The 24,004-nt window shown below is 41.7% G+C and overlaps 1 protein-coding gene across 1 annotated transcript in view; it reads left to right on the top strand.

The window, feature by feature from the left end:
* The window catches only part of LOC104624656 (protocadherin-15-like), a gene marked incomplete at both ends in the record, with an annotated part of 143,645 nt that overhangs the window by 4,311 nt on the left and 115,330 nt on the right, over window positions 1-24,004 (top strand). The window lies entirely within an intron of this gene.

Raw genomic sequence — 24,004 nt, 5'->3', positions numbered from 1 at the left:
TTTATAGGCAGAGAAATACTATTTTCACCTATGGAATTCTTTTTCATTACTGAATATGAGACCTGGCTTTAACTTGTTTTAAAGACTGACTAAATGAGACTTTTTCATACCTGAGACTTTTTCACTGCAACTGCACCCCAAGATTTTGCGGGCCTTCATGAAGAGCTGTCTGTACTTTTTTCCTTACGATGAGCATACTGAAATGCTAAAAGGCTTTGAATCTTTAAAAAGGGCTTTTAATGGAAAGTGGACTATTGGGAAAGGACTTCTAAAAGAGGCAAATTTGAGATCTGCTAGATATGACAGATTAAAATAGAATTTGGACTATTGTAAATATAAAAAAAAAAAAAAATCCCCCCCTGCCCTTATGGTGGTGTAGAGTGCTAATGAATAGTTGGACCATCTCCATCAATTACATGATCTTTCTCTCTTCTCCCTGCATAAATCTCTGTAATCCTCACTGGGGATGTTTGGTATTTATGGAAACACAGGTAAGTGTGGGAATGAGCTTTCATGGCTGTATGTGGGTTTGGTATTAGTTTTGTATCTTTTCATCTTCCTGGCATCTTGGCAGCAGCCTCTTGCCAGCCTTGGTTCCTGGGCAGGCAGAGGATGCATGGTCACTCTACAAACCCCACCAATTACTCCCTGCTGCGAGGGATTAATGGGAAGTAGGGCACAAATAACACAGGAAACGAGGCTGTGGTTCTTTTCCCCTGCTACTGTTGGACCAATTTATTGGCAGTTTAATTGTGTGTAATGCTGGAAGGATGGACCCGATTACTAAAGCACATTGACAATGTCACTGCAAATTTCCATGCTGTATCAAACTATTTTAACTTGTTTTTCAGGGGCAGTTGACAGGGATTGAAGAAAATGTCTCTAGAGGCACAATCTCTGTAGCCTGTCTTTTGAGATGGACTTAAGTGTCTAATGCATTTCCTATGGACTGTGCATGATGGCTTCCGAACAGCCATTATTTAATAAAATTTTCAGTGACTACTGGAGTGGGCTGGAATTGAACTAATGAGCCTTAAAGATTTAAGGGTCCTGCTATTCATCTCCTGCACGGATCGTATGCGGATTCCAGTCTGGCTGCCTTAAGACATTTTGACTAAGGAGGAAAATGGATTTAGTAAAACACTATAATTTGGCAAGTTGCTGTGGTTGAACACAGGTGTATTGAGAATAGCATTTCTGAAGAGTTGCGGCTCTATGGTGTTTTCCTTATTTTTCCTTCTGTTTCAGAAAAAGGATGAATTAATGACTTGAAGGGTGAGAAGGTGCTTGAGCATCTTAATTTCTTCAAGTACATCTTTACTACAGAAATGATGTCTCTGATATTATTGCTTTTTTTGAAATTCTTCTAGCTGACAATTTTTGGTTTTGCAGTTGACTTTTGAACGTATCTCCAAGTCTATATAATTGGTTTAAAGTACCATTTAACAGGTTTTTAAACATTCAAAAGTCCGCCTAAAGTGTTTGGGTTACTGAAACCCAGTGTGTGTTTTCTCACAACTAAATGTGAGTATTTGTTGAAGTCTTGTGTTATTTTATATTCTAGAGATTTACTGAGTTCTAATTAGTAGAACTAAAACTTGCTGCAGTTAATTTTGGCGTTTGGCTCTGTAAAGCTTTAGGAGGGAGAGCTGGCCGAGATGCGATGTGTCAAACGCGTGAAGGAGTTCCAACTTGCTAGTGTCCTGTATGTTCCCGTAACTCTCCGAGGTGAGTCAGTTGACGCTCAATGGGGGGAAAAAACCGCTATAAATAAGATGAGCTGAAGACAGCCTTACGTGCTCAGCACCTGAACAAGACTTAAAGTTATTCCATGGGGATTATCAGGACTAAAATAGAGCAGAGCTTTAAACCTTAGCTCTGGGTTTCTAGCTGCAGGAAGGGAGGACTCTGATTATCTTCTAAGCCTTACAGATGCTAGCATTTGCATAGAGGTGTTATAATTTATCAAGTTACATCTTCTTGTAAGTTATAGTTTACTGGTTTTATAAGCCTCTCAATCTTTAATCTTAAAACAACGTATTTTCACTTATTACTTCCTGTCATTGAAAAATCAGCTTTAGATAGCATAAAGAAAGAAGAGTAATCTTAGTTTTACTATTTCAAGTGATTTTGAGAAAAACGTCTATCAAGTCTGGGATGTTTGTATAGTTGTGGAAATGGAAAAGAGACCAACCTCTGTACTGTACTGTAATTTTGTGTTGATTTCTTAGTTTCCCCACAGGAATAGTTTGCAGACTCCTTGCATTTAACTTTCACTAGGCGCTCTATTTCTTTTGAGGCAATTAACAATTACATTTCTATAATGGAAAAAAAAATTATCTTGTATGTTGTTATCATTCCCGTTTCCAGGAAGAAACTGCTTCCAAACCAATCCAACTGATTTCTAATCTAAGTTATGCAATTACCTACATGCCTATGTGTCGAAACAAAGATTTCTCTAGTATTTTTAGACAGCCTTACAGCTTCCTGAAGTATATGTGGATGTTTTTCACTAGCTGTGGAAAGTATTCCTTTTCAAACATTCATAGTTCACCCAACTGGAATCTGGTTTCTGTAGCCACGGAGATGTGATATGTTCTTTCTATGTGCGATAGAGTGGAAGTTAAGGTACTGCAAGCAAGAAAGAAATCTCTGAATGAAAGGGAAGGAGTAGTTCAGTCAACTTTGCTTCGAAACCACCACCTTTTCTTCAACTGTGAAATGAATTGCTTTTATTGTACAGATACTACCACTTTCTCAGGTCCCATGTGTACAGCTGAGAATTCTTAAATAGGTCTAGATACTTGTCGGTGGAGGATCGCAGTTCAGTCTAGCGGTATCGGTTAGCTACCGATGCGATCTAGGTGGCTGATATGATTGTAGCGTTAAGCATCAGTAGCCTTTTGGTGAATGTGTCTGCGCTGCTGCTGTTCTGTGATCATTCATAGTGAGCCTGTATAACATTACAGTAGCCAGCAATACAAATCTGATCTGCATCAGGCCCAGGCACATAATAACATTTGGTCAAATTGGGGCACGCAGTACAGTGTTTATACTGGCTTCATGTTTTTATGTAACATATATAGGAAGAAAGGTGATACATTAGATATCTGCTGGATTAAGTAACTTCTATCAGAAGAAGTTATCCTTTCAGAATGTTTTGGACAGATTTTAACAAGAGCAGTGGATTTGTATTGATGTGTGCATGCCAGGCGGCTGCTCCTAAGGGCTGAAGACTGAATTTACCACATTGCGGAGCATTGTCTAGTTCAAGCCCATCTTCCCACACCCAGACTGGTTTGGGAGCTGATTCCCAGACTGATTTGGGAGCCCAGGTGTTTCCTCTTGACACTTGTCCAAGTCATCCAGATGAAAAACTGTTCCGTGGGCTGGTTTAGGTAGAGTCTAGGTGTGGCTCTGAAGATATGGTCAGATGCTGAGGCCAAGCGAAAAGAAAGCCCACAGTTGATGTTCACAGCCCTGGCAAGTACTGGCTCTAGTTCTGGATCATTCACAACATTGCTATACCCTTTAGGAGTGCCTTGGCTAGACCTGGAGAAAGAGGTTAGTTTGGGCTGTAGAAATGCCCTGGCAACAGTGTACAATCCAGGAACGTTTCTTTATGGAGAAAGTGGCCAGGCATTGGAACAGGCTGCCCAGGGAAGTGATGGATGTAGATGTGGCACTTTGGGGCATGGTGGTGTTGGGTTGACAGTTGGACTTGATGGTCTTAAAGGTCTTTTCCAACGTTAATGATTCTGTGGCTCTATTGCTGGGCTCCGTGGCTTGGAGGTGGGAAGTGTGCAGCGCAGTGACGGTGCAAGAGTATCTAGAGAGACTCAGTTGTAGCTGACTTGGTTTATCCTTGTGGCAGAACTTGATTTCACACTTAAGGATCTTCCGGATGCTCTGGTCCAAGTACTGTCCTCAAATTCCTCCATAATGGACGAAAACTGGCTAATACGCCACAGCTTAATAATGTACTTTTAGACTATTCCTCTCTTTCTGTCATGACTTGCATACTTGGGTGCCAGAGATGGAAATTTCCTTCTTTTGTATTCAGAGACGCAGCCAATTAAGACTAAGGTTTATTTGGTCTTAATCAGCTGTCCCAAGGATCATTATCAAATGCAACAATAGGAATATTATCAGAGCATAACAAATTTCCGCTTCAAGGAAGCGTAAATTGCCTGGATGAGTGTAGCTGCTGCTCTTGTCAGGTAAGAAGGCTCAGAGTCGAGCAGATAAAGCGTAAGTGTAAAAACTAGAAGTTAGAAAATTGTCTTATACTCAGCTAATAAATGTCTTCAATAAGATGGAACATGGATTTTTTTCTTTTTTAAATAACTTGTATTTGTGATTTTCCTCCTGTTCGTCATGTTAGCAGTTGGCTCATACATGTTGGTGCTCACCTCGCTGAGCAGTTGTTTAAATCAAAATGTAAACTAGTGCAAGAAAGTGTCACTTCTTAGCTGACAATTTGATTGAGTTTATAAATTCATGAGATGGGAAAAGAGGCTTAAACTTATGGAAATTACTTTTGTTTCATTCAAGCCGGTTTGTTCATTTCCATTCTGAAATCATAGCTTCTTAGGATTTTGGTATTAATGAATTCATTGAAAAGTCATGAATCAATTTGGTGTCTAATGCTATTTTTATACCACAGATGTAAATTCACACACAGAATTTTCATGGAGGACAAATGTGTAAGGACTGATAGAAGCTGTACAATGGATGAGCGTATTATTCCACTTTTTATTCATGAGCATAAGTATCAGCAGTGCCCAGTGTTTAAGCAGAGCTTTTGTTAAAGATGTCTACAATTTTCATTTTTCCTTTTTTTTTTTTTAAATTATGTCTTAAAAAAAAAAAATCCAAGTGCCAAAAAGCAGGAGAGAACTTGGGGTGGAAGTAGGGGAGAAAAGAAGTCATCCTTTTAGGATTTTTTCCTTTTTTTTTTTTTAAATTATGTCTTCAAAAAAAAAAATCCAAGTGCCAAAAAGCAGCAGAGAACTTGGGGTGGAAGTAGAGGAGAAAAGAAGTCATCCTTTTAGGAGTGGATTAATTTATTTTTAAGGATAGAAAATACGGTTAGTATGTGATAGAGTTGGAATTATTTAAAATGTTTCTGTGTTGTCAGCTGTCTAGAGGAATATTCTAACCCGGTATTGGTGCTCTTGGCGGGCAGTGAAATAGATGTCCATAAATTACCTTTAGGGGTGAGAGGTATTTTCCCATTATTATCACCTTTAACTGTCTCGCCTACCTCTGTAGGTTCCTGGGACTTGTATGTAGGCGTCAGAGCTGGTTTGTTTTCTCCATTGCTTTCTCTGTGCACGCGTTCAGGTGTCATATCTTGGCCCAAGTTGTATCTGCCGACAGCTCGTAGCTATCTCGGTGTACCCACGGGCACTAGTGCAACTGCAGGCTCTTGAGTTCTGTTCGCTACACATTGAATAACTGTAGGAGTAATTAGCAGATCAGGCAAGACCACAGGTCTTCCCTGGTATGGATGTTTAAAATGACAAAAACTGGGAATTTAACTCCGTTTTGTGGCATGTATAATTTTTGTGAATAATGATTATGCTCTCTAATGCCGAGGCCGTTTCAAAATGTATTTGAGATTTGCTTTTTTTAGCAGAAATTCTCGTCAGTGATTTAAAATTTTCTGAAACAGTTCATCTTTACAGTTTGAATGTTGAGAATAAATTATTTGAATTATGATACTCAATCCATTCATATTCCCAGGTTGCCAGTTTACCTTTGCAAGTGAAGAACTGCATATTCCAACAATTTCTTTCATACAATTTTGAAACATTGACTGTCGTTTTATTAGCAATATTCTTTGACTGGCTTCCCCTTAACAGTGCCAGTAAAGCAGAGCAAGTATAGGAGTATTTAATATGTTTTAAGCCTATTTAAAATCCGTTTTCCTCTGGGGAGTGGGAGGTGACTGTTGTGACGACTCCTCTGGTGGTAATTGCCAGAACTGTGTTATGTTGTGCTTTGTAAGTGTTTTGGTACCGCTTTATTTTCAGAGTTACTGTTTACTAACTAACATGTATGCCCACAGGAGACGAGCATGGAGAGCTCTATTTTTCCATTCCTTGCAAGCAAAGAGGGGGCACCGATGAACTTTGGAAGAAACTTGTTTTGAAATCTTCACTCACAGTGCATTCAAAACATAAGCAGAATTTCTTTCTGTGGCGTGGTTTTGAGTACAGAATCTTGTTTTTCCCGAACTACGTGTCAAGCTTCACGTTTCTCTTCCTTTTGTCATGGCTAAAAGTGGGTACCGTGAAAATCCTTTCAGAAGCAAGAGTAACATGTATAGGTTGGCCTAATAAGTTAGATGATGCATTTAATTTGCCTTATTTTCACCAAGTGATACTGCTTTTACTGGCGTGGCTTAAAATTAATTCTTGCCAAGTTTGCCTTTTGTGAAACCTTTGCTGTTGTGGAAACGTGATTTACATGTGGTACGCTGCTCATCTGGAAGAAAATCTCTTCCCTGGAGCATGTCGCTGTCATCGTAATGGATATCTATTACTGTTACACTACCCACCACAAAGTCAGCCGTTCTTGTTTTATATTCTCCGCAGCCTGTTCCTGTAAGTAACTCTCTTACCCTCACGTGGGAATTGGTGGCATTTACGTGAACGTCGAGACAAACGAGTGGCAGAGCCAGGAATAGATATAAGCATCTGGTAGCAAGGGGTGGGGGACAAGTATTTTTGCGGAGTTTCACAAAAGTATGAAACAGAGTCCAGAGCAGGAATATAGGGTTCATAGGTATGGGTGAGCCTGCCTCAGCCACCCTCTATGACAGATCAAACCTGGGTCTGTTCTGAACGTCCCAGCTGGCCCTGCTCTAGGCAGTGTCACTACAGTGGCTACCATGGAGATCTCACAGTATTGAGAGCTCGGGTCTCGTCTTACGCTACTGGGACAGAAATTTTTCACTGTGAGGGTGGTGAACCACTGGCCCAGGTTGCCCAGAGGGGTGGTCAATGCCCCATCCCTGGAAACATAAAACGTCCCAGGTCAGGTTGGACGGGGCTCTGAGCACCCTGAGCCAGATGAAGATGTCCCTGCTCAGTGCAGGGGGTTGGACTAGATGGCCTTAAAAAGTCCCTTCCAACTCAAAGATTCTATGATTTTGTGGTTCTGTCATTCTATGTCAGAGTGAATGGATTTTCTCTTACCTTTTGTGGAATGGCCGTTTATGTGTGTACGGCATCGAACGATAGCGTTCCTGCCCTGCAGCTCGGAATCCATTCTTCTTTCTTCATTTAGCTCCTTTGAGCAACATATTGGGCAAATGTTCTTGTTTCTAAAAGCCCGGGCTCTGCTGGTTCCTGGGCGCTTGAGCTACTCCATCCCAGAATCATCTGTTCTTACCCACTCAGGCTCTGTTGAGCTGAACTAACTCAGCTCACACCAAATTCACCTCTTGTTCAACTCACTCCTGTGTACGGTAGTTGCATGTTATACTCATATCTGTAGACTTTTGAATTGCAGTATTTACAATGAATCCAATGTAAAGCATAAGTTGATTTTTTTTTTTTTATATCCATATGAACTAAGATGAATTTGGACTTGTCAGAAGCTGTGGCTATTATGTTATCTTTTTGCTAATTCTGTCAAGAAATATTTTCGCTATGCTGGACGTGTTCACTTCATTGAGTTGGAATGATACGTGCGCTCAGATTCTGACAGCTTGGGACATGCCATTGATTGCAAACACTGAAGAAAGGTGATGACCAGAGGGAAACCCTTGAGAGGGAGGTCTGCTCTCATGGTAGCGGTTTGCTTTTCAGCAAGGTCCTCTGTTCTCTTTCTGCATCACGTCTGTCAGTGATGCTCTTAAGTTACTGCATCCCATTAGGCGTCTTGTTAGGTGTCGTAAAAGTGTTAGCTATTATTGGTGTTTGTATCGGGGAGCAGTATGATGGGGCTGCGCTGGGGTGACCCCAACACTGGTGGTGCGGTCTCCCCACTGACTAGGGCGCAGTCCCACAGGACCTGTGCAGGGTGGTGGTAACAGGGTCAATCAACAGGCACAGGGAGGTGATGGAGCAGATCCGGGTCCATGTGGGGAGTCCAGGCAGGAATAGCAGAGGATGGGACTGGAGATGAGAATGTTTCTGGCATACAAACATTGGGTGTGCATCTGTGGTAGAACACGTTGGCCATACCATAGTACAAATGGTAATAAACTGTAATACTTTGATGAAGCGAAATGACTACCAGGTAGAGAATGTAATTCAGTATGGCACGCTTATACTATGACGAAGCTGAAGTCCTCATCTTCCCTTAAATGTCTTGATAGAAAGAAAGGAGTGCTATGATTAAGTCTTAGGAAGTTCCTGTCAAGCTGTAAAGAAGTTCACGACACATGTTGGTGATGTAAGGTTTTTGTGTGTAAAAGACTTAGAGTTTCAAGATTGTTAGACAGCCAATTGCGAGTATTATATAGAGTTTATACAGAGAGTATTTGTATTCGAATGCATGTGGAAAGCCAGTAATTTACACCTGTGTGGAAAAAGTAATTTAGTAAAATTTTTTTACCAATTTTTTAATTTTTTTTTTTCTGAGTGCAACTTGTGTCTGAGGGTTTTGATTTTTTTTTAAAATAACCATCATAGTTTAATTAGCGTTGTTCATTATTTTTAAAATGTGATTTTATTCTAACTTAACTTCTCCCATGGACTCCCGATAACTTACTTGAATGAGAAAATGATCTGGCTGTTGCAGAGCTAAAATAAATTAGACTAGGAATTCTCTCTAATCTATGAAAATACATATTTTGGTTGCCTATAAGAAGTTGTTTCTTAAAATATTAATTTGAACAGTTTTTTTTTTTAAATCCTGTTTCCACAGTAGTAAAGATAGGTAAGATATTCAGTAGCTTTTAAACTATTTGAGTATACCGTATTTTTAGGAGTCCTTATGATCCTTGGCCCCTCACTACAAGGACGTTGAGGTGCTGGAGCGTGTCCAGAGAAGGGCAACGAAGCTGGTGAGGGGTCTAGAGCACAAGTCCTGTGAGGAGCGGCTGAGGGAACTGTGGGTGTTCAGTCTGGAGAAGAGGAGGCTGAGGGGAGACCTTATCGCTCTCTATAGCTACCTGAAAGGGGATTGTGGTGAGCTGGGTGTTGGTCTCTTCTCCCAAGTAAGCAGCGATAGGACGAGAGGAAACGGCCTCAAGTTACACCAGGGGAGGTTTAGATTGGAGATTAGGAAAAATTTCTTCAATGAGAGAGTGGTCAAGCATTGGCACAGGCTGCCCAGGGAGGTGGTGGAGTCACCATCACTGGAGGTGTTCAAACAACGTGTAGACGTGGCACTTTGGGACATGGTTTAGTGGGCATGGTGGTGTTGGGTTGGTGGTTGGACTTGATGATCTTGAAGATCTTCTCCAACCTCAATGATTCTGTGATAAGCCTTCAAAGAATCCAGGGAGTGTTTCTCTGGTTTTACACATGAATTATTACAGAGCCCAAGACCAGGAAACACTGTCTGCGGCATACGTTTGGAAGCAGCATTGTCACATGTGAAACACTGTTCAGGCCGGCGAGCCTGCAGCAAGGCCCGCAGGCAAAGCTGGCTGCGCCGGTTTGGACCGAAGCAGCGTGTCTGCACAGCGCGGTAAGCTGGCAGGAGGATCTACGGCATGTTGGGTTTAGTCTTAGCTTGGGAGGCTCTTTGGCATAGATGGTTTGGCTGCATCCTGGAATACTTGGGTATGGAGAGCCATTTATATAGTGGAACATACATTTGTGGATCGGTATCTAAAAAGCTTTTTTGAAAGATTAAACACGTTAGGTTGCAAGCCTACGGGGTTTTGAGTGATAGTCAGGGGGTCTGAGCCGCTTCAGTTCTTTTTGAAGTCGAGTTAACACCTGGTGATATGTTTAGCGTGATGGGATCCCAAATTGGTCTCCTTCCTTCCTCTTCTGTGTCAAAAGAATTCCTCGCTTTACCTATGTTGGAAAATGAAGCATTTCATTAAAATCCATAAAACCAAACTAAAAATGACAGCTCGCTAAGCAAAAGCATCTACTGAGAGAGGGAAGAAGAAAGGTTTGCAAGCAAGTCCCACTGCAGTCACCGCAGCAGATGACCTCTCCAACCGTGTTCATTTTTGGCTGGCATCCCAGATTGGGGGTGGGGGAAAATTGTGCCCAGGCCCTTCTTGAATGATCCAGAAAATCTTTTAATTGCCTGTAGGGCTTGAGGTTGGAGTGCTTGCAGGCCGGCTCCTCTCGCTTCTCCCAAGGAGCCCAATTTACATGATTTCTTCTTGCCACCTGCCCTGTGGAAAGCTCAGCGTGTTCAGTTGCCCTTAGCAAGGTGGACGTAGCCCTCTCCGCTTGCTGTCCAAACAGCTCGGCACGAACTCAAGAATAGCATCCAGGTACAGGTGCCCTTCCTGCTTCTCTCTTCAGCACAACAGAATATACAGAATCCATAGAAAATCCAGTAAGTGAGAAATGGAGTCGTCGTGTCTCCTTCAGGAGGTGCCTTAGGACAGTCTGTACCCCAGAACAAACCTCCCATTACTTTTCTGCGAGACTTCCTACAAGCGAAGCACGCTTTAGAAAATTTTGTCTGCTTCTGAGGAAACCCCAGCTAAATTTTCATTTGAAGTGATAATAAAACCCCAATACTTTTTCACACCGGAATGAGAAGGTACGGCTTCGCAGCTCTCGTTCTTCCACACCAGCCCTGTCAGGCACTTGATAGCATGGAACTGGGCCAGGTGAGTAACAAGCTGTTCTCAGTGCTTTCGTAAGCATTAATAACTTAAAGCGGGGGGTTGGGGGGGCGGAGAGCCTTGTAAAAGGTCAGGCCCCAGCTTCTTTAATTACATTTACTTTGCTTTGATCTGGAAAAGACAGACAACTGTACAGCAACTCAGGGTTTATTTTTCTCCCTCATATTCCCTGTGTTTTTAAGCAGGTTGCTCTGAAAACATCAGTAATCTTAGCTTTATTCTTGAAAGCATCAGTAATCTTAGCTTTATTCTAACTTAGAAAAAACGAATAAGAATAATACTTAAATACTTAAGTTATTGCTTGTTTTGAACAGCAGAGTGCTTGTAGCAGTGAAGTAATTCAATAAAAGATGGATTTCAAAGCTTTGCCTGGCTCAAACATAAATTACATTTGTTGGTTTATTCTGTTACATAGTCTCATGTGAAAGCTCCCTGAATCCTTTTAGATTTTCAAAGTTGTGTTAATCAAGCCATGTGTTATCCTCCATGGGTCTGATATTTTTTCTCCTTTATTCCCTTACCATTTTTCATCATTACCATGGTGTTCTACATTTTGTTCTACAGACAAAACTGTTTAGCAAAATACAGCCTGATTAAAACAAGTCATCAAAGTCTCAACCTTTACCTGCCTCTAATTTATGCCATTAGCTGGTTCCTAGTGATGATTTTCTTCCTTTGATGAGCCCGTCTGTTCTTCTGTGGCCATTCTGAGGAGGCAGCGGTCAACTGCACAGTCTGAAGGGGTGAGATATTTTTTGATCGAGTATTTGCTGAGGGAGTAAGGCTGCCGTCAGCTGAGAACTCGAATGCTTTTCTGCTCTTTTTCATCATGAGCCTGTGCTGTTTTAAGACCTGCCTTGATTCACTGCCCCTTGGGACAGAGCTCGTTTTTTATGTATAAACCAGGTGTTTTATTATTGTTTGTGGTACCGTAGCGGAGGGGCTGTGGTTGTGATACTGAATGTGTTCAGAATAAAAATGACACCGAACTTCTACAGAGTGTGGGGCTTGTAGGGCATAAACTTTTTTTCTTTGCGTAATTATTTGATGCCAAGTTCTAAATCAGCCCAGATGCATATTAGTTCTTTGCAGAAGAATAATTATACGTGGCTGCTGCCAGGCATGAAGTTTTATTTTTCAGGATGGTTTATGAGACCAATGAAAAATCTGGCAAATACTGCTTCTGAAATGCACTACTGAGCATTTGTGTTGGGCCTATTATTTTGTCACTGTCACAACAAGGTGAAGTTTAAAAGAGCAATTCTGTAATAAATTATCTTCCACACAAGGAATTAATAGTTTTTGAAAAGGGCGTCCCTGAGGAAACCAGCTGCTGAGAGAACCACCTAACTGTTCCAGTGTGTCTGTGTGTTCTGAGAGTTTTTCTTGTTTCTTCTTTTTTTTTTTTTTTTTTTTTTTTAATTCCTGGTGATGTTAGCCTTCACATGCAGCTCCCCACCCTCTGTTCTATAGATCCAAGCCTTTCCATAGTTCCACCTGGCATACAAAGGGGTGGGGTGAGAGGGCGCAGCGCTGGCAGCCGCGGCAGCCCGAGACGTAGGTCGCGTGCTGCTCCATCCCCTCTCCAGTTGTTTCGGGTAGGTAATCCTCAGTCCTTCTCTTCCTCCCTCCTCGTTGCATTTTCAGCTGTTTGCTGAACCTTGTTAATGGCCCTTCTGTGTCCCTCCTTTTCCAAGCAAAAAAAAAAAATCTTACTAGGTGCCTTTGGGAATCCTTTTGTGACTTATGCTTTCTCTCTGCAGTTAACTGTTGGATGTCCTAATTCCTTTCTAAGTTTTGGAGTTTGTAGGTTGCTCCCCATATCTGTCTGTCAGAGGTCCCTTTTTATCAGTTTGTTTCCAGAACTGACTCTGCTTACCCCGCCGAGCAGAGACCCCTGGGGAACTCCGTTCTGGCTTCGCCTTAGTCTCGTCTCTACTCAGTTTACCAGAGATGGTTATTCATCCCTTCCTTTGATTCCCTTTTTGTATTGTGTTGATATAGTTTCCAGAGTTGTGTTTTTCTTTTTTCCCCTCTAATTATTCTGTGCTGTAATTCTATTTCTTTGAAGTGATAGAAATTTCAAAGAAGAAATTCAAAGATTAAATTTGCCTTTCTTAACGAAATGTTTAGTGTGTTTCACCTGACTTTACTGATTCTTTGCCGCTTCTTTAAAAACGAATGAAGCAAACTTTAAATCAGTGGAGATCTATTCTCCTTTTATCCTCCCCGTCAACTTTATTTTCCTTGTTCTGAGCTGTTACTTTTAATGCATTTATTCAGTTTTGTTTCCTTTTTTTCTTTTCCCAAAATGCTACACGCTAACGTTTTATATCGCTGTGCTCTTCCTTATAATATTGCACTCTACTTCAGAGGTGCTACTCATGTGTGTTAAACTGGAGAAATTTAGAGAAGTGCAGCTGAAATCATATGTCCGTGAAATGCATCCTTGGGTACAGTTGGGTGTCTTACAGGTGGCAATTCTTTTGAAGCTCAAGATTGCTGTTCTATACTAAATAAGTATGCAAATTTCTGCAAAAAATTAAACATAGTTTATTCTTTTTAAAATGCACATAAGGAAAAAAACCTGAACGGGTACTAGTACTCTGGTTTCTCTTTGTGTTCCACTACTACTACATTTTTTTTTTCTTTATGGGATTATTTTTCAGTGCAGCTTAGTGTGATGCCGTAGTTATGCCACAACTCTCGGTTCATAGTGAAACCGTCATGGCTCTGAAAGCATGAAAGATGAGCCGCTGTGCTCACAGCGGGCACGCCTTACAGGCTGTGACAGTACCTGGGTTTTGTTAACTTTTCGCGAGCGTTAGGCTCGTAAGCCAGATGGACAGTTGTCAGTTGATATATAAAGTTGCCTTCGGGCTGTGAAAAATACTGGTAGCGAGTCTCTAGCTGGTATAAACCAAGGCTGTTCACCAGCTGTGTGGGTTTTCTGGGAAGTGTCTTGATTTATGGAGCCAAAATATTTGCGGCTGTGTGATGATGTGAATGTGTAATCGATGTAATTGTGTTTACCATTTAAAGGCTGTATAGCTTATGGAGACACGCATCCTCTTTCTAGAAAGGTTAATCCTTGAGAGAGGAAACACCGAAAAAGGGTTTTGTCCCTTTTCCTAGGCAATTCAGTGGCTGCTTTTGTTGGTGCCTCATCTTCTGAAGAATATTTATTATCCTTTTATCACTGGAGCTTTTCTTGACTATGAGGTTTGGAAACTTGTGTGGTAATATTTGCTCTTGCTAGGAAGTGAACCTTGTGTAGACGCTGCTAGGAATTAGCTTTTTGGACCAGATGGTTTTTGGGTTTTGGTGTTGTGGTGGTGGTTTTTTTTCCCCTCCAATAACCTATGGGCATGTTATTTCTGTTAGACTGAGAGTTAAAGCAAACGTCAGAGAAAACTATGACACGCTGAAGCTGAAATTATTAAGGTTACTCCTGCTTTCTGATAGTTTGCCGTCTTTTGAGGCGGGGTTTGGACTAGATGGCCTGTGGCGATGCCTTCAAAACTAACTTAATCTCTGATTCTGGGTATATGCTAAAAAGCGCGTTATTAGCAAGCAGGATGGTTTGTTTATAATGCAAATTTATTAGAATTTTTTGCATCTTTTGGGGGCATAATGTTCTACAGTCTGTGATGTTGATCATTAAGGAAAAGAAAAGCAAATGACATGGTGTGCTCATTGTCAGATTGCTATTTACTTTCCTCTTTTACCAACAGCTATAAGGAAGTCATCTTCATTTTTTCCTCCTCTTTGTTCCTGACTTCTTAAGATTGAGAAACATGAAACTTTAGTTTCTGTAAATATCTCTGGATGCAGTAGCTCCTGTTTATTTAAGCTGTCTTGAAAATCTCTGGATCAAAACCTTATTTAGAGAGATGAGCTTCTGATATGTTAAATGACTGGGGACGTCCCAGGGGAACTTTTGAGTGGTTTATGCAGTAACTTTGAGTGATACACACCTTATGGCTGTTAAACTTTTCTGGATGTCCCCGAAACGTTACGCTCTGGCTTGTAGAGGACAACTGGAATTAGTCTATCTTCGCCTCTCATTACAAATCAGCAAATCCTTTTTTACTCCTGAGGTAGGTGAGAGCCGAAGTACTGAATCGAAAAGAAAAAGAGCAAGATAATGACTGTGGAAATAATTCTCATTAAAGATCACGGCAGTTCTAGGACTGATTTTCTGTGATGATGTTGCGTGCAGCTCCCTTCCCAGGGCGGGGGGAGGATTTTGTGCATGAGATTAAGCACTTGCTTGGGGGTCACCGAGGCTTTTGTCATGGCCTGTGGGACCGCCAGTTTGACACTTAAGTTGGAATAAAAAAGGTGAGGTTGACTTTATATAGCATCATGCATGGGATCAGCTATTGCTGATTTGATTTGAAAAACGCTCTCAACTTCTGATTTATCGCTCATTATTCTTAACTAGACATAAATTACAGCTTTAGAAAAGAAAATGGGAGGAAAAGTTGCCAAAAGAGGACTGCCAGCACTCCCTCAGAAATGTCAAGGAATTTCAGTAATAGCCTCCTTGTGGGATGGTGAGTTTTCTAGGTAATCAAAAAAATTACCACGTGCAGTTATTCTTAAATCACTTTGAACATACATGCTGTTTTCTCATTTAAAGCATAGTTGAGGGAGGGTCTTTAATAAAGGCAATTCTGATCGACTGGAAGCAAATTCTCATCGACTGCAAGTTGCAAATTACGGTCAGCATAGGCAAGATGGTACTCTTCCTTTTAGCCCTAACTCAAAAACATTTTCTGTAATATATTTTTCATGTTCTTATTTATTCATTTAAGGATGCTCAGAGAAGCTTTGGGGAATTAGTTGAGAACCTGAGTCCTCTATATACGGATTTTTCTACGGATTTGGGATGTTGCTCTATTAATGTGGCACATTCACATGAGATTCAGAATGATACATGCTGTAGGGATCTGGGATCAGCAGCCTCCAGGCAAAAAGTGCTATAAATTCGGGGCGTTTTGTTTTATTTGAACTGGATAGTAAACTACAATATCCAAAGGGATGGGACAAGCAGAATTCGGTGTCTGGGATGTTCTTTATCACAGTGGAGGAGAGCTGATATTTGAAAGGGTTCAGGATTATGAATGTCAGTATAGCACTTCAATTTAATATAAATTCATAGTTCAATATTTAATCACTTTGATTTTTGATATTTTTTTCATCTAGTTTAAGTAGTGCTATTTTAGGAAAGAAATAAGATGTTGTTTTATTAACTCAAGATGCTAAAAATGAACTAGCTAGGTAAATGAGGTTCTTGAAAAACGCTTGGGATGTACATGGGAAATGGAGGAAAAAAGGGTCAGTCAAGAAAGAAGCCTTTGACCAAGACATCAGGAAGGGAGAACTATAAAAATATAGTTGACTCAGACATTGAAATATTTATTAAAAAGAAAAATATTTTTCAACATAGTGAAGAAAAAGTATAAATGAGGTGGAATGGCTGTGCTTTAGGAAGAGAGTAAAGGTTAAAGATAGTTTTGGATACTGCCTCAAGTCTAAATATGCACATTGTCGGGGTTGTAATTAAGAAGGACCATGCTGAAATTGAGGGCGAGGGAAGGACAGCTGATGGAAAGGTATGGAAGCAATGGAAGTACCTGCATTTAAGCTGGATGAGAGTCAGTGAGTTGTCTGTTCTCAGCGTGGAGGGAGAAGGAAGGCAGGTAGATAATCTTCGTCCCGCAGTAGTGAAAGAGCTGATGCACGAAACCGCGGATGAGACGATGAGGATTTTCATAAACCTTTCAAGTAATTATGATTGGAAAATATATTGGCATAGGTATTGCCTGAACAATAACAAATATAACATGCTATTTTAAGGAACAGAAATTATTCAGGACTTGATTTCAGTAGTACGTGAGAAAAAGTATAAGCATGCCAGTAAATACAATCTCAGTAAAATGAATGTACCGCTCCATACCAGGTGTGACATCAGTCTATGACGTTCTAGAGCAGAAATTATAGTATAAAAAAAGTCAGGTTATGTGCACAACAGTGGATGAGTGAGAAAACTGTTGCAGAATCAGCAGCCACCACTGTTGTTTAAGGGAGAAGGGTCAGACAGAGCAGTTTGTCAGAGATCTGGTTTGGGGCCGGTCGTTTTTAGTCATGCCATCCATGGCAGCAAAACCCACATGTCTAGCCTGTTCTCCTGCTTACTGTGAGACACAATTTCATCTGGGGGTTTCTCTAAGAAACCTGGAATTATTGGTTGAAGGAGCATCTAGTTTACATCACCTGTGCATGGGGGACCTCGGCAGATGCCAGCTCAATCTTCTGCTCCTTTGCAACTTAGGATATCAAACAGCTTTATTAAGAAGATATATTCATGTGTCAGAACTTAGCCTTCTTTGGTCATTTAATATAAAATTCTAATTGCAACTGTGGGTGGCAGGAAATCATCTGGCTGCAACAGCTTTTGGGCAAACCTTGATCCTCCCAATCAGGCCACTACAGTCCGGACTGTCTTGCTGCTGTCTTCAAGGTTGCTTTTGCAGAAGACATCGGCCTTTTATCGTCAATGCGGTACAAACTCCTTTAGTGAGCATATTCCTTTTTGTTAATGACAATGAAAGAAGTCTCCTCCGATTCCTGCGCAATCTCTCAAGTCTATCGGAGCGATTTTTATCGCTACAGTTGAAGTGTTTCTGCGAGGCAGGTCAATATGCAGCACAGTGAACTTTTCGCTGGAGCTTACTGGGACAGTAACGATTTGGGTCTGCTTGTCCACATGGTGCCATGTTATGCTGAACAAGAAGAGGAAAACTTACCACTGTGGGATTTACGTTCCTTACCCGTGTGAATTATGTTGCGTAGGTTTCAGACGCTGTTCAGACCATTGTGCGTGACTGGGATCTGAATGGTGTTGCTGGGGAGATGTTTTGGGTTTTTGGAACATGGCAGTACGTAATTCCAAACAGTTTTCCCTGCTCTGCAGTTTGAAAGCTGAAGCTTGTTTATCTCCAGAAGCACCAAGTCAGTGTATCAGTATATTTTTACAAAGACAGACATTCGCTCTTGTTACGTATTTCTGCTCAGTATTGCATGGCAATTTCTTTGGGTGATGACAGGCACGCTTTACAGCAGGAAGCAAATAGATGTCAAGTTTTATCTACACAGAGGAGCAATCAAAGGAAGTGGGTTGGTTTCCTGGCAGTGTGCTCTGCAGGATGGCCTCAAGTTGCACCAGGGGAGCTTTAGACTGGATATTAGGAAAAAATTTCTTACGGAGAGAGTGGTCAGGCATTGGAACAGGCTGCCCAGGGAGGTGGTGGAGTCACCATCACTGGAGGTGTTCAAAAGACTTGTGGATGTGGCATTTGGGGACACAGTTTAGTGGGCATGGTGGTATTGGGTTGATGGTTGGACTTGATGATCTTGAAGGTCTTTTCCAACCTTAATGATTCTGTGATTATTTAAACACTTTGTTAGATGATTCATGCAATTTACTTTTTCTAGATTGAGTGGAATAAGGTAACGTGAGCAATGTACTTTGGGACTGGGAATAAACTGTGATTGATTGAATGGTCTGCAAGAAGTATAAAATCTTTTACTCCAGAGCTCATCATTGTCTGGCACGGCTGCCGAATAGCTTGGACTGTTCAGTGTGGTGTATGCACTGATGTATGTATTTGTTCCATCTTTGGTTTTGGCTGAAGAGGTCTTCCAAGTAAAACAGAATTGGGCTTTGCTAATGCTGGGTAAACCATGAATTACTGGTGTCAGACCTCCTGCAGCTGTGTGTTTGAGAACAAGAACCCTGAATCTGTTTCCAGATGTTTTAGCAACTTACTTGAGGCAAAACTTGAAATACTTATCTTTTAGGGTTAGAACTAAATGATTTTGTTGTTAACTATACTTGCTCCCTGACAGAAGACAAAAGTGACCAAATGGTTGGTGTTTATGGATGTGATGTTCTACACACTCATGTGCTCCCACTTGCACTTTTCTGTGAAAGAAATGGGAAAAGTTTGGGGTTTTGTTGTTGTTGTATCCTAAATTGGATAAGTAAAAGCGCCTTTGTCAGGAGGTTTGACTTTGCATACTTTAATAAAGGGAATTTCTGGGTTTTTTTGGTTTTCCTTGCCCTATGTAGAGCTAGGCCCTTGCAGAAAGGTCTTGGAAGAAGAAAATCTGTGTCTTTTCCACAACATTTAACTAACCTCACATTGGATATTTTGCTACACTATGAATGCAAAGGCATTTGCATTTTTCTGTACACCTGCACATGCACCAAAAGCTGTCAGACCTTGGGTGGATTTTCGGCTGGGCAGCACAGGCTGTGTGTTCTAGCAGGACCCCACACGCGTCTGCGCCTGCTGCAGACTGCTGGAAGGGTTCCCTGCTTCAGCGCTGCCCGCGCGTTCGGCATGAGGTGCTTAGGGACGTCTGCCCCGGGTTATTAAAACCCTTTCAAGTATAGATCAGGCATCATCAGTATCATCAGCGCGTAATGTAATAACATGTTAGATTTGCAAAGCTACCGTATGAAGTTTGTTTCATGCTTTTATTAAGTATTAATGCTCCTGTTGAAGCATCACAAAGCCATACTGCTTTTGGATGTGTAGTCCCTCAGTCAACACGGGCTCTGAGACACCCCTCCAGGCGTGTAACTCGTCTCAGCGTTGAGAAACTATTTATCTTCAAGATGTGTTATCGACATTTGCGTTCGGTACCCCTGCCTCTCCCACGGAGTGCCCCCGCGTTTAAGCGTCCGTGGCTGAGAGGAGCTGAAAGAGAAGGATGCGATCCTCTTTTGTAGTGTAGCTTGAAGGTGGGCCTGGGGAATACTGCTGTGGTTATTAAAACAAAAAACCAAAAACAAAACAACAAAAAACCCTAAGAAAAAAGCCTGGTAACAGTGGACTGCAATACGTATGTCCATGAGAAGAATGTCTGTTTAAACAACACAGAGTAGCCATCCTTACAGAGCTTTCAGCTTACTGAGATTTCCACACGCCCCCACCTCCACCCCCCATTGAAATATCATATGATACTAGTTCTTACTACTTTCTCCTATTTTAGTTTTTTTATTAACAGTATCTCATGGTAAACCGTAGGTTTTCAGCTGCCTTTAGGATTATGGCAAGCTCTGTAAAAGGCATGTAAAGAGCCTTTCTTTGACCGGACTCTGCAACTGGAGAACGCACTTTGTTCAGGTCCATATAGACAACTGCTTGTTACACATTAAGTGTTAAAGATCTGGAAAATGGTATATCTTGCCTGTTGTCCAAAGCGCTCTCATGCATTATTTATCAAACAGTAGGTGAAGACTTCAACCTTTTTATGATAATTGATAGTGGTTAGAATACAAGATTACAAACGGTTCCTGAGCACCAGTAAATGCCAGCATGGGAGGTTGTATTATCAGGACGTGTTTTTCATAATTAATTAAAAATATATGTGCTTTATTGGGCCTCACGCAGTCAACGTTGAGGTGTAGAGAGGAGATAGATGATAAGACTGTATCTTAATAGCGTTGCGTGGGGTTTTGCTGCCTTGTGTTTTACAGCACTCATTCAAACTACATGAACTGTAGCTCTTTCAGTGTAAGGTAATAAGATTGAAGATACCATCTGTGGGTTTTACAACCTGTTCGGTACGACTGCCGTGCTTCCTTGAAATCCACAATCTTTATGCAACAGTTTCTCTGTATCACCTGGGGATTTTAAGCAGTTTTAACATTGTGTGCAATTAGAATTAGTTCATTAGTTGAATCCGTTACGGTCAAGAAGAGCAGTGCTGCCACGGGAGCCACTTGAGCTCACAGGTGAGTCTACAGACCTGAACACGAAAAGCACCTCTTAGGACCCAGTGCGCAGCGCTAATCTGCGCGTGAGCTGCTGCATCGCGGCTCTTGGCGCTTCCGTTGCTTATGCCAGGTTTCTGCTACAAATGGCCCGAGTCCTTCTTGTATTTGGGCGCAATTGTTGCAAATAAGTAATTTAGACCGCTTAAAGAATCACCGCCAAAGATATAAGAAAGCGAATGATTTTAATGTAAATTTGTAAAAAGTGTAACTTAACAGAATTTGATGGCAAGGTCTACTCTATTACTACTCAACATGGAAAAGGTATACAGAGAGAAACCACATTACAATTAAATTGGAATGATTTACTCGCGTATTGAATCAAATTAATGTGTGTATTGAGGAGAGAAAGTAGGGGAGACCCTCCCGTTGAGTCAGGAGGTTGAGAGTGGACCGAAATGCACCCTTAGTCCCAGATTTGGTCAATGGTTTGTGACTAAGGCTAGGTAAGGAAAGTAAAGGAATGCCCTCCTGTTGAGTCATGAAGTTCAGAGTGGATCCACCTGCTTTCCAAACTCCTTCTCAGAGAGGAGTCTGGGTGCAGCTGAATCCACTCCTAGTCCCAGACTTGGTTTATGACTAAAGGGACAGGGTATCAGGGATTCTGGTGTGGTGATACATTTTGTGCTTGGTGTAGCTTCAGGAAGGCAACAACCTCATACAACACAGCAGTAATCAAATAAGTAACGATACTGAGACAAATCACGGTATTGAATCATCTAAGACTTAGCACCATAATCAACCTAAAGTTACTAAGATTCCTTAATCACACACACATATAGGTGTAGAGCTAGAGACACATAAAGAGATGTAGAGAAAAGAGGTAAGTATGTACAAAGGTACCTATTAAATATCCCCCTCAAATTCGGTCAAATACATCGGATGCTTCACACCACTCGGTGAGTGCACAATCGAGACTCTGAGCTGATCGCAAACTTGAGGGTTCACGAGCTCTGAGAGTCGTCCCACTCGGAGGGAGGTGCTGGTGGCCGTCTGCTGCTGTCCAGCAGAGCTCGAAAGGTCTCACTTGGGACCATTATTTATAGGACTGGGAGATGATTGACTTTAGGCATCAGTGAGTTTCCCGCAGTCAAGGCAGGTGGTTTCTCAACTTTTAACGGTACCACTGCCAGGATTGTCTGGAGATAATTGATTAGTTCTGTTCTTGTTCTGTACCACGCTTAGGCGATTGCATCCCTCATACACTCAGTGCCATTCTCCTCCTCGGGTACGCAAGAGTGCTTGGTATGGTTGAGGGGTTCTCAACCACCAAACCCTTTGTTTGGAGGCCAAGGCTTGCCAGGCAACTTAGAGGGGCCCAGGTACAAGGCAAGGTGGGGGGAGGTGCACCACCACTGCAGTTGATACCTGCTTGGAGTTGAGACTTCAAAAAAACGTAGCCGGTAAGTTGTATTATCAGTTCAGTAAAGTTAAGTACAACTGAATTTAGTAAATTTTAGCTGATTGTAAACAAATAAGGGATTGTGTGGTTATGAGGTGTTAAATTTTTCATTTTTTAATATCAACCATTGAAAAAAAGACAAACGTTGGAGGCGACTGAGGAAAAAAACCAACTTTATACTTGTGAGCTGTTAATTCATTTTGATAGAGCTGAAGCAGCTACCTATTGATGCCTCATTATTTTTAAATTGAATAAGGGTTTCCTTTCATTAATCCTTAATTCTGTAGAGAGATGGGAAATGGTAGTCGCTTTTTCTCAAAGGCAGTTTCACCCAACTGGCAGTGTATTGAAAGTTAGGGGTTTTTTAACTATTGAAATATGGTGTGGAAGAGTTGGGGGGGGGTGGGGAGAAAGAGATATCTTAGTTTGAAAAACGTGCTGTCTTGTTTCTGTTTCACTTCTTAATCATTTGTGGCAAGATCTATATTACTTTTCAGCTTGCATAGTTCTATATCTGAAAACATGCCTGGTAGAATCACAGAATCATTCATTAAGGTCGGAAAAGACCTCCAAGATGATCATCAAGGCCAACTGTCAACCCAACACCACCATGCCCACTAAACCATGTCCCGAAATGCCATGCCTACACATTTTTTTGAACACTTCCACTGATGGTGACTCCCCCACCTCCCTGGGCAGCCTGTGCCAATGTTTGGCCACTCTCTCAGTAAAGAATTTTTTCCTAATCTCCAGTCTAAACTTCGCCTGGTGCAACTTGAGGCCCTTTCTTCTCGTCCTTTTGCTAGTTACTTGGGAGAAGAAACCAACACCCACCTCACCACAATCCCCTTTCAGGTAGCGATGAGGGCTCCCCTCAGCCTCCTCTTCTCCAGACTGAACACCCACAGTTCCCTCAGCCGCTCCTCACAGGACTTGTGCTCCAGACCCCTCCCCAGCTCCGTTGCCCTTCTCTGGACATGCTCCAGCACCTCAGCGTCCTTCTTGTAGTGAGGGGCCCAACACTGAACACAGGATTCGAGGTGCGGCCTCACCAGTGCCCAGTACAGGGGCACGATCCCTGCCCTGCTCCCGCTGGCCACACTAGTGCTGATACTGGTAGGTGTCAGATGTAAATATGTCAAATTAAACGGTAATGTTTGTGTGCCAGTTGTAGGTCGGAACAACGATCGTGGCTGGTAGCGGCTGTGCTTCCCCTGACGCCGATGGAGGTTCTGTCCTCGGCTTGGACTGAGCTGGGGCTCCCTTTGGCTGCTGGGATTGTGGAGAAATGTGCATATCAGAAATGGGGAACCTGCTTGTTCTGGGTCAACTGTAGTTTATTACTTAATTTCATATAACCAAGGACTATTTTTTTTTTTTTTTAGTGTATTTATGGAATAATTATCTATTTGTCGAAGAAAGAATAGAAGTGAGTGCTGTTTCTGCGGCTTGCAAATGGTGCTTAAAAGACCTGTTCATTCCCTGGTAAAGAATATTCTCCATGCAGCCAATTCAAGCAAAAGTCAGAGCGATCCAGTCTGTTATTTCAAATCTTCCTTTTAGGTGCTAGTTCTTTTGTCTTATGCTTGTTAAGTGTCTCAAACCTAGTGTATGCTGGATTGGTAAATGTTAAAATACGTTCAACGACACACGTTTACTCTCCCTTCGGTACCGATTGGCACTGTCCTTCTCATTCAGCAGCTGGGCATAGCCCTGAAACTTTTTGTACCATTTCTATTGGCTGTAATAAGCATTTAAGCGGGCTGAGCAGTGTGACAACTGTGGAACAGTTCCATGTATTTTATGAGTTCTAAATGTCGGTCCAATTTTTTGTACGTGGCCGCTATTGGTTAGGTTAAACCCACAGAAATGGAGAAGAAAGAAAAAGCTATGAGTTGAGATAAGCCTCTCGCCCTTTCCTGCTTCATCCCATCAAAGACGTCAGGGTATTTGCAAAGGAGGACGCTCT

The sequence above is a fragment of the Phaethon lepturus genome, unplaced genomic scaffold (assembly GCF_000687285.1).
Source record: "Phaethon lepturus isolate BGI_N335 unplaced genomic scaffold, ASM68728v1 scaffold698, whole genome shotgun sequence".
NCBI lineage: Eukaryota > Metazoa > Chordata > Aves > Phaethontiformes > Phaethontidae > Phaethon > Phaethon lepturus.
This window is presented reverse-complemented; position numbering and strand designations above follow the sequence as displayed.